Consider the following 14,160-nt stretch of genomic DNA (forward strand, 5'->3'; position numbering starts at 1 on the left):
TGTTTGTGATAAAGCTCATCTTTGTGTTTGTTTTTTCTACAAAAAGGTAAATTGTATTGTTATTATATGTCTGTGTATAAACGTCAGTACATACACATCTCTCTCTAAGGTACAACATCATATGTAATAAGACAAGAAGTCTCACTAAGACTCATATCATTACTTATAAGAACTCACGTAACATACGCGCACAGGTGGTATCGTCTAATAATACTAATAATAACTATATAACAACTCACAATTTGGTGTTCGTGAACCTTTTGCATCAGCGATGCAGAAACCGAACCTGGGGTCGATACCACGAAAAAAAAAAAAAAAAAAAGAAACACAACGTTTTTAAGGGTCCAACATTATTTAAAAAAATAAATAAATAATATCACGGAAAAAGAAAAAATTACACGATCACAGAATTCGAAAAAGAAAAAGAAACACAACGTTTTAAAAGGGTCCAACATAATTAAAAAATAAATAAATAAATAATACCACGGAAAACGGAAAAAAAATACACGATCACAGAAATGCGAAGAAAAAAAAGAAAAGAAAAAAAAAATTTGATCACACACGCACACAGAAAACAAAAGATACAAGAAATATTAAAAAGAAAAAGAAGAAAAGGCCGATATGCCGTAAAAAGAAATTCGTTGTAATGGAAAAAATAGTAAACAAGTCACCATGTGTAATTCATTGATAAATGAATTGGTCTGTTAAAAAAACACACACACACACACGCACACACACACACACATACACGCAAATGCAGAGATTGTGTAATCCATTATTGTTTGGAAATTTGTAGAAGTGTAATTAGAAAATCTGTGTCAATATGAAATCGTTTGGAGGAATTGTTGAATTTAATCTGTCAATCAAAACAGGAATTTTTCAAAGGTCGCATGTACTTTCTGAAACAGGTGTAAATTGTTTGGAAATGCATTTTGTCTTCATAGTGAACTTTTCGGCTTTTGTGTGTTCATTTATTTTGTTTTTGAAAAAAAAAAGGGGACAATTGTTTTGGACAGACTGTTGAATTGTTGTTTGTTACAGATGATTTTTTTTGTTGTTAAAAAAAAGTTATAACTGTTGCAAAATGTTTAAATGTATTAAGTATTTTTTTTTGAAAATGTTTTTATGATGTGGAACAAATATTGTAAATTGTCTTATGTATGTAATGTTATGATTTTCACAGCAAGAATTCAAAGTTATCCGTAAATATACATTAGATTAAAATGATCTAGTAGAAAATAAGTTAAGACGTATGGTTGGCTTACAGATTCAGTTAGAATTTTAGAAGGGGGACAAGAATTAAAATTACGTAAACGGGTATTTGGAGAGTTTTTAGATGTGATAAGCCGTAAGAAAGACGTTTTGTTTTAGCATTTGGTTTTGTTGTTTTTTTTAGAGATCCTAAAAATTTTTCTCCAAGAAAAGTGACTTGGTAGGGATTGATAAGCACAAGAAGTGCCCCTATAGGAAAAATTTGGGAACCTGGTTAATTAAGTGCTTAAAATAAGCTGGTTGCACGTACCGACTCCAAGCAAGTAGTAAGTCTTGGCTTAATTAATAAACTGGTGTTGGAAAGAATACGAAAATTCTTAAGGGGACCAGTAAACCGATGAGAGGTAGTCCCTAGGCAATCACATATTGCTTAATGAACTAAGAGACAGGCAAAAATATGCTGTAGGTTACGTAAGAAAGATATAACCTTGTATTTTTTTAGAGAAGCATGAATGTGGAATATATCTGCTGGATCTTGGAAGCCCTGGTGAGAGAAAAGAAAAATCACAAAAAATCGGGCAATTAGATAGAATTTAGGCGCAATTAAGGTGTTGGGCGCGAAAGGTGTTAGTTAGTTAGGGGTGATATTTCTAAATCCTCATCGAAGTTTCAAGAATCCAAGCAAGGAAATCCGAGTGAATCCGTATGAGAGTAAAAAGGGATATCTTAAACTTCTGAGGCCAACCACAAAGATTTAAGTATATGAGCTTTGGTATGTCCCGTATAAGATAGTTATAGAATAAAAAACAAAGCCATACTTGATAAGACTAACCATGCGGAAAGAGAGATCAGAACACTTTTGAGACGAAGGAAGTCGTCCTTTTCGAGAAAGGTGAAAACTTCTAGTCTGCGGCATATGGGTGGCTGGAAAATAGCTGATGTGAATCATAGGTAAATACCCTACACCCAAAAAGTAAATGCCACAAAGATCAGAAAGGTTCTGATCTTATAAAAAAATAAATAATTGTGAAGTCGGCCGTGAAGGGCTGACTGAAAGAGATTTTTTTTTGTGTTTTTTTAGCCTGATCTTTCTAGCCGTATGGTTGTGTAGATGTAAAAATAAAAAAAATGTACTAAAGTTAAAAATGCATACATTTTTTTTTTGTGAAATATGGAAGGGAGGGATGTTACATGATAAGGGCTGTCCCCTGTTCATGTAAGTATAAAAATAGAGAGATTAGTTAAAATGAAATAAGAGAAAGCAGAAATCGAACCCTGGACATAAGTTTTAAAGAACAATAGGTTTAAATGGAATGTCCAGTAAATTGTTAATTCGGATGAAATAAATTCATCATGTGTTTGTGATAAAGCTCATCTTTGTGTTTGTGATTTCTACAAAAAGGTAAATTGTATTGTTATTATATGTCTGTGTTATAAAATGTCATTACATACACGTCTCGACATCTCATATCCACAATGTGAATCTACATCATATCTACACTAAGACTGCTGAACACTATCTCATCATTCTAAGAGCTTTCTTCATATCTACACGTCCAAGTAATGAACATTTAAAATACAGGAATAATTATAAACGAACAATCTCTCTTACAACAAAATCTCTCTCTCTCTCTCTCTGTCTCTCTCTCTGAGTCTTACAACATCTTACTCTCTCTAAGACTCTCTTTAATGAAACCCCTATATAACAATGTTAATTACATTGTTTTTTTTAATGATTTATTATTTGGCTGAGATTTTTACTCATACGATTTTAACAAGTTTTTCTAGACTCAATAGTTGTAGAAATAAACGAGCTACATACGAAGAAATTTTCATATAAATAAAAGTAAGCGGTTAATTTGAGTTACGGAAGTGGACTGAATCTCACCAGGATTAAAGACTTAATACGCTCTCAGTGAGATTACGTATTCGAGAGAGAATTACAGCCAGATAAAAAAATAATAACTATTAAAAAGAAACAAAAATTATAGATTGTGGGATGGGCACACACTTTAGTTGTATCTGTAAATGATGAGAGTAAAAGTCGTGCATAGGTTTTTTTTTTTAAAAATCCTATAATGTCGAAAATTATATAAAATCTTTGCTATTTATTTATATAGAAATAATACATGCGTAAGCTTTTACGACTGTGACCACCTATATATGTAGTTTTCTCTTGATTATATTATACTTTTCGCTCAGTAGTTATCTTTTATTTAAAACATATTTTTAAGAATATGGGTGATGTAATGGAATGACCTAACATCCCTTCATAGATGAAATGAACTATACCCTCTCACGTGACTGAGAGAGAAAGAAAAAAACAGGAAGAGAATAAGACAAGATGTCGAGTAACTCTTATGTCACCTGTATTCCCTTGTAAATAAACCCCATTTGTCTTTCACCAATAGCCCCTTTAAAGTAAGGATGTAACAATGGGGTTTTGATTAATAAAGTTGTTTTAGTAAGTCATACGGTTATATTAGTTAGATACTATATTTTTTATGACTGTTTATTTTTACATGTGAGATAGGACCAGTTAAATTTTATAGTTAAGATGGAATAAGACTCATAAATATCAGACAAGCGCATATTCCATATTTAGCCTTCTGTTGCATTTTGTATTTATTTGTGAAAATTTACCAAGCAGTTTTATATAACTAGATAACAATCAGAAGTATTTTCTTTCCATCACACACACACAAACGCACGCACACACACACACGCACACACACACACACACACACACACACGCTTATATAAAATGTTTTTCTGGTACTTTTACTTTGAACAATTTATTTTAACAACTATTTTACATTTTTATTAAGAACAGCTTGGTTGGATGATCACATATCTTGTTCGAGACGAAGTAGATTCATTCCATAGTCGGATTTCGCCGCGGTTTGTTGGATCTGTGTTAGTATGTAGACTCTATTGTGTTTGATCAGATGGCAGAGTGCTCGCCTCGCATGTAGGAGGCTCGGGTTTCGAATCCTGAGGTCGGATATGTCTAACTGATGAGTACAAATAAGGGCGAACCTCGAGGCTTGAACTTCTGGTTTGTTAGCTGTCATGGTATATATATATATATATATATATATATATATATATATATATATATATATATATAATTATATATATATATATATATATAATTATATATATTATATATATATATATATATATATATAATTATTTTTACAGGCAAACAATGTCGCATCTCACAAGTGCCATGAAATCTAACAAATATATACAGGGTGACCCCTAAAAAAACAGAGGACATTCAATTGTTTTTTTCTGAGCATTTTACAATCAACGGAGATAAAAAAAGGCCAAATACCCTAGTGTTTTGATGTGATGTTTTGAATATAATAAACTAGTTATGACCAAAGATTCATTTCATTCGGACAAAACACTGAGAAACATGGCCTAATTATAGTTGTGCCCGTTTTATTTGGGTCACCCTATATATATATATATATATATATATATATATATATATATATATATATATATATATATATACTATCTGCTTTTATTGTTCGTGTCTGTTAGCTCCTATTTGCTTATCCATCCATGTTAATTGCAATCATCAATTTAACAGTTATGTCTGATTCATTCTCAAATTCAGAGTGATACCCTTTCTTAAATTCAAGTGTAACGTGCACCGACATTTTGCTGCCCAACTCCCCACCTAGTACCCCTGTAGCCTGTATCCCTAATAGTAGCCCCCTATATCAAAGCGGCAATGTGTCTTGTTTGGGGGTGGAAATGTAATAAAAAAAAAAGATGATTTATATTGGCTGTGAACAAACTGACTTAGTTTAATTGCGGAAGAGAACAATGTACATTGATTCATTATCGACTACTGAATAAGTATTTTCCTATTGATTAGGCGTACGGCTTTGCCGATTGGTTAATTTGTCAACCACTGGTGTTTCGACCCCATCAAATCTGAACGTATTTCAAACGTATAATTCTGAATTAATTCTCACACAACGAAATAAAAATAAATATATAATTGACAAGAGAAGCATGCATGACCCCCCCCCGTGAGTGAACAGTGAACGAGGCATAAAAAAATGACTAAGTTCAGCATTTCCCCCACCCCACCCCCAATTTAGCTCCAAAAGTCCCCAGTGGACGTCAAATCCTAGGGAAAATGAACAACGGTGTAGTTTTTCATTTGCTACCCACCCTCATTTGGCCCTAAAGTCCCCAAGGCCTTAACATATTTAAATTTGAGTTCAGCACCATGCAAAACTGCTAAAGAGACATACACAGAAAATTTTGGACAAATACGGTAAAATAGTCCCAAAAATGGAGTGTTTTTATTAGCCCTAAAAGAGCCCCTGGAGCACATCCAAGAGTTATCGCGAAGTATAGACAAACACAATTATATAGAAATCAGTTAGTTATATCTTTTCAGAAAGTTTTATTAAAATCCAAGGCATCAATCTTTTTTAATAAGCACAAAAGTGTCAATTTTAGCCGTTTTAACCCGAAAGGCAACCTTAGGGGAGGAGCAACCGGAGTTTTCCCGAAAACTCCGTTCTTTTACTTTTTTTACTCATATAATGTTTAATGTTTGTGCAAAATTTCCAAAAATTTCAAGGCATAGTTATTGAGAAAAGTGCGGACAGAAGAACAGACAAGGGTAAATGTTGAATACTTGTTGCTTCGCCAGAAAGAAAGAAACAAAACACAATTAAATCCGACTCGGCTTTTGTTTAGTAAAAGACATTTATCATTATTACTTTGTGTGCTTCTTGTTTTATCGAACTGTTCTTTTCGTCTGAAATTAGATTAACAAAACATCGCCGTCTCGACACTAGTAGATTAACAAAACACTGCCGTCTCGACAACAAAACACCGCCGTCTAGACACCAGTAGATTAGCAAAACGCCGCCATCGAAGCTGGTGTCGAGACGGCGGTGTTTTGTTAATCTAATTTCAGATGAAAAGAACTTCTCTCGCTAGAAGTGCAGAGCCATATGTCCATCTCACCTGTTTCACATTTTTCTTTCTCCCCCGACACCAGTCATTTCTCACCTTCGACTTTACACGTCCATTTTTTTCAATGCGCATTTTTTTTCTCTGCACTTTTTCTTTTTCTTCTCGTGCACACTACCTAATTTGCATATGTGCTTTTTCGGCTACTGCTGCTAATATCTTCGAAAGCCATCTATTCTACAGCCTCTTCTGATATTTTCCCAAGCACTCAAACGCGCTCTGTTACATACTGTAATATTGTCATTAGATCGATTTATTTTTAGCTCGTATCAAATGGTGTTAGAAAATAAATCATAATTGTAGTATTAAAAAAATCAACTTCGAACACAATGCTTCAAGCAAACTACACCAATAGAAATAAAATTTAAAAGCAGGCACACTTTTTACTAGGGAGTAACCACTTATCAAGTTTCAAAGGCTACTTGAAGATAAAGGTTAATAACTATAAGGTGGCGTGATGATTAGTAATGCTATCGACCAGAAATGTATGTAAGAAAACGGCCAAACAAGGAGTTGTTTACATTGTGGTTTAAACCGAGCATGCAATAGCCAACCGAGAAGCTGTCCCGCGGCATTGGGTTCCACAGATGGACAGTTCTTGTAAAATAAATGTTGTTCTTGGAACTTTCATTTAATTTTAGCAAGACATAGATAGTTATTTAAATTGTTGGCAGTGGTTGCAGTTAGACGAGTGTTTGTTGTGAATTAACTTTCAAGTATTTAATCTAATCTATATCTGCGTTCATTCTTTTTTTCTGGACTGTTATCCTCATCTTCATATCTGTTTTTATTTCACCACGTTTCGGCCAATACATCCTCTGGCCTTCTTCAAGTGATTAACCGCGACAGGAGAGGAATGCCAAGTGTTGTAATTTATCCCCAATAATTACTGCCTTTCATAGATGTTGTTTCACCACGTTTTGGCCAACTAAACCTATGGCCTGCTTGGGTATGATTTAAACCACGATCTTCAGACAATGCTCACCCGGAATTGTAGAGACTCAACGCTTCTATCCACTGTGTCACGTTCCAGGTAAACATTGTCTAAAGATAGTGGCTTCAATCCTACCCAAGCAGGAGTTATTAGTTGGCCAAAACGTAGTTAGACAACAACAACTATGGAAGGCAGTAATTACTGGGGATAAGTTACAAGAATTAACATTCCTACACTATTAAATGAACAAATTATGAAGTCTCACCTTAAAGGATTCCAAAAAACAAAAACAAAAAAAAACAACAAAAACAAAAAAATAATCCATTAATTGGGGTGTGTACTGTGTTTATCTGAAGTCAAGTCTATTCCTATTAACGTGCTATTAAACTATCTTAGCGATGTAGTATCTACTTGATGTTCTTGTAACAGAGCGCGGACGCAAACGCAAATAACCGAGCTGTGTGCATGGTGACGTCACCGAGAGAAAGAAGAAAGAAAGGAAAGAAATTATAGAAAGAGAAAAAAGTGATCTTTGCATTTAGGGACGAAGGAAATAGACGTGTTACATACGTGGACCGAGAGCGACAGGCAAAACGCTTCCTAAGCACGGCAAGACAAAGACAGAGTACCACATGTTCGACAAAGTCTTGTAAAGCACATTCGAGTGCGAGAAGACTTTCGGAGAATAGACAATGCGTTATTCTGGAAAGTACCTGTAAATAAATGTCTGTTGTTGCACTGGAAAAAAGAATGAGTCGAATTCTTTTATTGTCTCTGTTTCCTTGCGACTGTACGGCATAATCACGTTGACACACTGGTTCCCGCCAGATCACCGAAGTTAAGCAATGTCGAGCCTGGATAGTACCAGATGGGTGCCCATTTGGGAATTTTAAGCGCTGTACGTGATTTCCGCTTATCTCTGCATTGTTTCCAGTCGTCCTGAACCTTAACTCGCCACTGGCATTCAACAATGTCAAATCAGGAGAGGTGTGGTTGTCAGAAAAATTTCACGCGCAGGCACCCTTACAGTGGGTAGCCATAATCTGTCAAGACTGAAGGAAGCCTTTTTCCTTGCGACTGTCTGTATACACGTGTGGGTTCCGAGGGTAGGCATTTTACAACTACGATAAAGTAATACGACTACCATCCCATGCATTAAAACCTCCTTTAAAAAGTTTAGAAGTGTAAGACTATCTTGTTTAATCCGGCAAGACGAAATAAAAATTATAACAAAAATAAATTAAATATAAAAAAAGAGAATTAGTTTTTTGCTGTTTTACGAGACGAGAATTTTGATTGTACATTTGAATATCTATGTAATTCAAATAATAGCACTAGGAAGAGGTCCCATGATTTAAAAGAGCTAACTGAAATAACATGAAAATGAACAGTTAACAGGAAAGTATATAAAACCACTGTCAGTAATTTCCCCCACTCTTTATCTGTGCCTAAATCAAAACGTACATTCCATGAACATAGGTTTTATCTGAGAAGTGCACGCCTGTGGAATTCTCTTCCATTTGCCTGTTTCCCACCTGACTACAACTTGGACGTCTTCAAGTCCAACATAAACAAATTTCTGATTTATGCCCCCTTAAAGTAAGACAATTTATCAAATATTCCATACGAACTATTACTACGATATTATCCTATTGATTAATGTACACAAAATAACCTTTATCCCCGAGTGGCTTCCGGGCCTTGATAAGTGGTGATCCCCATGTAAAAAAATATATGACTAAGAACTATTCGATTAAAATACTAATGTATAAAACTCACTATATCTGTATGTGTCTGTACCTGCATCTGCCTGTCTCCACTTTTTCAAAGTGTACTCTGAGAAGCAAACTGCAGAGCGGCACAAGACGGGTCAAATGATTGCATTCTTTGTGGATTGTTGCTATATATATATATATATATATATATATATATATATATATATATATATATATATATATATATATATACATCCACTGTTTCGTTGTATCACAACTCATCAGCACCTTTCCTAAGCCGAAGATTGAACGTGCAACTATCGGCTTAATAGTGAGCAGTTCTACTCATCAGTCCATGCGATCTGTTCTCGCACATGATCTCAACAAATGTCCATTTAAATAAACATTCGCCCACCGCTTTTACAGTGCTCGCGCTGCTCGTTAACTACAAACTAACAGCGAGCCTTATGAGGAAGGAACACACACATATACACATAAAGTGACTTTTATATAATAGTAGATAGAATAGAATACACACATACATACATACATACATACATACATACGTACGTACCGATAGATAATACACTATTAAGATAGTATAATAGTCCGTCTCGAAATAATTGCCTGATCATAGAATGAGCTTAGTCACATAAAATGATAAAATAATCTTACGTATTTTGTTCGTCCATACAGGTAAACTATACGACTAGGGATTTACAAGATATTTCTCCAGCTTTTCCCATTGCTGTTTTCAGCTGATGATAATTCAGCCAAGAATCGAAAACGTTCATGATACATATAAAACATACATTTTCCCTTGATTTCAACAGGAAAAGCTCATCAGAAAACAAACAAAAAATAGTAGATTTTCTGTTTAACAATGATATAATAGATAGATAGATAGATACATTTTGTCAGTGAAGAACAAACACTGAAAAACATGTTCCCAGATGTTTATTCCTCAATATATCGTGTTATCTCATATATATTTGAAATTCAACTCGCTTTTAAAATATGCTTGCGACGCACTTAGCGTGAACTCTTTCTACATTGTTTAAAACCATTCAAGCTACCGCGTGCAATTGACGTCATTCATCGCTAATACATTTAAACGTGTTATTTGATATGTGGAAGAAGCACTTGTATTGTCCATGCCTACTACTTTGCTCCCGATTACGAGTGACGTTTAAAACTAAAACGTTCAAGCGAAACAAGGGGCTCAGAAGAATACTACGCACTTAAAATCTCGAGTACCATTAACAATTGAAAAGCAAATATATAGGTGCTTGTTTGTCAACATTTCGCTTTCACGAAACATAATCTAATAAGAATGCACTCCATATATATCATTTTTATAAGAAAAAAAAATTCATAGAAGGCAATGCAAAAGCGTGAGAGACAGATTCAAGCTGACGCAACTTAAAATATAACGTTCAAACTAGTTATGTCGTTTCAGTTTAATTGGTTGGATTCGTGCGTATATGTATAACCGTACATATATACATATGCTTTTTATTGATTTAAAAAAATCACATAATATTTTACATGTAGGATGTTCTTACATGTGTCAGGCGATTAAATAGCGTGTTCGCAATGCTATATTTCGGGAAGTCTGCTCTTCGTCAGGTGTGTATTCGACTTTCAAACGTGCATGGTAGGTTTTATTTTATATGAAGCAGGTCAGCAGAAATTGGGAATTCTAATATATAAACGATTATATGTCTGTCTGTGTTTTGGTCTGTCTGTTTGTTGGTCTATCTGTCGGTCTGTCTCCATATTTTCAAAATCTCTCTCTCCCGAAACTAAAAGTCTCAGAACGGCGCTAGAGGCCTCAAATGATTGGATTTTTTCCGGACATTTATTTTATGAGTCTTTAGCCGATTAAAATAGTTTTAAGGGGTCAAAAATTGGTCAAAACTGAGAAAATCGTAAAACATTTTGTACATTCATCTTACTTCAGTTTAAAAAAAAATTTTAGTCGGTTTATATGCCTGTCAGGTTGGTAAAGTGGTAACGACACACGTTTTGGATACTACAGTTTCAGTTTCGATTCTAGCTAACGGCAGTTTAAATACTTTTATTCTACTATTGAAATCACGACATATATATATATATATATATATATATATATATATATATATATATACGGAATCTGGCCAAATTAAAATATCATATTTAAGCGTATTTTACGCCCGGGCAAAGTCCCACCCCACCTGCTGGTCATTCATATGTTTCATAATTTACGTGTTTTATTACTTAATATTATTTGCTGTTCTTGTGTTAATATTTAGCCGTAATTACTTATGTATGTATTATTAACTAATCTTTATTGGTTAGTTTTAATTAGTTATTGTTTTGTTTTCCGCCGTTCTTCTAGGATCGTTTGGCGTTTTCATTTTCTTTTTGTTTTATATGTTTTTTTTTTACTATAACATCATCGGTGTTCAATATTATTTAAAGTTGTTAATATTTAACCTTAATTACTTTGTATGATTAGCAAGTTTTTATTCGTTTATTTTATTTATTTTTATTTAGTATATTTTTCTATATTTTCTGCCCTTTTGTCTCTTATGTTTTTTTTTTCTGTGGTTTATTTTAGATGTTTTAATTTTTTTATCATTAAGGGATGGTAACTGTTTACATAATAATTCTCAGATAGTTTAAGTTTTTTTTTAATTAAGGGGAGATAATTTGTTTTCTTTTCATCATTTTCTCGATTAAAGAGGAATAACTTATGTAATGTTTGTTTCTACTAAACTAAATATATCATGAAAACATAGGCAACTACAATATGGAAACTAATAAAGCAGAAACTTAAGTATTTTGCAACATAAACGATGAAGATTATTAAAGCTCTATGTACTTCCATTTCTTGTCTCTTCTCTTCTATTCTTCTTCTTCTTCTTCTTCTTCTTCTATTCTATCTTCTATTCTTCTATCTATCTTCTATATAAATAAAATGAACTCATTTTTTCCGTCGGATTTTGACCTTAATAGGATTAAAAATCAAGATATTTCACGCAAATATAATATGCACAAACGGCAGAACAATATCTGAGGTGTGTTATAGGCTTATTATTTCTCAAATTCCTCGATAATCTTAGATTTCTATACTTTTTCTGCTGAGAAGTCACGGCCAAAATCGGTTAAAATCAATGGAAGTGGTAAAATATTTTCTCTCTAATAAATTCCTCCTCCCCCTGCCACCACTTAACACCGTTTGGGGATCGTTCACAAGGAACAGTTGAGAAGTGAACACCGGTTTGGCTTCGTAGTTCTTTCATGTCAAGTTATTAAAAATCACTAAACTAAGCTGCAGTGTTCTGTGGCGTAGTGGTTAGCGTGCTGGACAATTCACATTATATTTTCACGTTCGCGCCGACCTACCGTAGTCGTTTTTTTTTTGTTTTTTTTTTTCCTAAACAACTGGAATGGACTTTTCTTGGTGGCCGAACTGTTAACGTTGCAGATGTTTTTTTTTTTTTTCACACTTTATTTTCCTACTTTTACTCATGACTCCGGGTTTGATCCTTCCTACTTACCTACTATAACATTTTTTAAAACTCCCCCCCGTCCCGGAAACAAACACTCGGGCAACGCTGGGTACCCCCGCTAGTAATAAATAATTTTACCAAGAATTGTTCATAAGTTTTGGTTCCGGTTTCGAATATAGCTGATGGCAGTGAAGTCATTTAATTTTTCTATAAATAATTTTACTAAAAATTCTTCATAATTTTGATTTAGGTTTCGATTTTAGCTGATGGCACTTAAGTCATCTATTTTTTAAAAAAATAATTATACAAGAATTCTTGATAAGTCTTGGTTTCGGTTTTGATTTTAACTGATAACACCTTAGTAATCCCTGTTTTTTTTATCAATAATTTTATCAAGAATTCGTCATCAGTTTTGTTTTCAGTTTCGATTATAGCTGAACGAACTAAAGTTATATATATATATATATATATATATATATATATATATATATATATATATATATATATATATATATATATATATAAGTTTGAGGTTCGGTTTCAATACAGGCTCATGAACCCAAATCATATAAGTATTTTTTTTTGAAATCGCAACTTTATAATACATAAAAAACGATAGAACATTAACTCTCTGATAATATATACGAAATCTGCAAGAATTAAAATCTTATAATTAAGCGTACTTTACGATCGGTCTACGCCGGGCGTTCGTGCTAGCTTGCAGTTTTAACAAAAGGGCTACAATAATATCAGAGCGTCTCCATTTACGCTGAACATCTACAGAATGCCAACATCAATATATTACATATGAATGAGTCCCCTGTGGAATTTCCACAGGTCCCGCTAGTTCAAAATTAAAGTGTTTGGTACTTGTTAAAATACAGTCGACAAATCGATTTTTTTTAATATGTTGTTTTAAGCAAAAATAATATTACGTACTAAACTGCTTACCGGAAATTATGTCAGAAATAGTCCATCGTCAGAATCTGTAGATGTGCCACTCCAACACTATTCTACCATCTTTTTACAAGAATTGTAGTCTTGTGGAACGCTCTTCCTTCTGAGTGCTTTTATTCCTGCCTACAGCCTTAGTCGTTTCAATATTAAATCCAGCAGACATCTATCTTTTCGAAAACAACTTTTGTTCCTGTTAGCTTCTTACATCAAGTGGCACCCCACCTTGTTTGAGGTGCTTCCCATTAATGAAAAAATATGCAAACATACGTCAAACGTTGACAAATGACAAAAGGTATAGTGCTGTGACTTTATAATGATTTATTTAATGGCCAGATTTGTATACAGATCGCTACACGTGTCTACATATACAACACACAGTATTCCCAAATGGTCTCTCACCTGGTACTGGCCAGACACAACGTTGCCTAACATCACTAATCTAATGAGGCTGTCAACGTCGTTATACTGTGGCATGCCGTAGAAATATCTAGATGAAGTATACAAATTTATTAGACGCATGTTTGAATAAAGTTATTAAGTATTTGTATACAGAGAACGAATAGTATGTATTTCCTTATCCGCTTTCGAGTCGAACACTCCATCGACTATTGTAACATCGATGCTAATTTGTCGGTGTGTGTTTCTATTTACTTACCTCCCCACGAAGACAGAGTTAGACATAATGTCAGTTTTTAATGTAGGAAAAGTCCAACTCCTAAAAATGGGCATTCTGGATAGAAACAAAAATAAAAAAATTGTCCCAGTCATGAAGGTTTTCTCCTTCACTAATCGAAGACAAAAGAGGTGAAGTTTAGCATCTAAACTGATACTA

Source organism: Euprymna scolopes, chromosome 34 (genome assembly GCF_053919585.1).
Source record: "Euprymna scolopes isolate OS-2025 chromosome 34, ASM5391958v1, whole genome shotgun sequence".
NCBI classification, from domain to species: Eukaryota; Metazoa; Mollusca; class Cephalopoda; order Sepiida; family Sepiolidae; genus Euprymna; species Euprymna scolopes.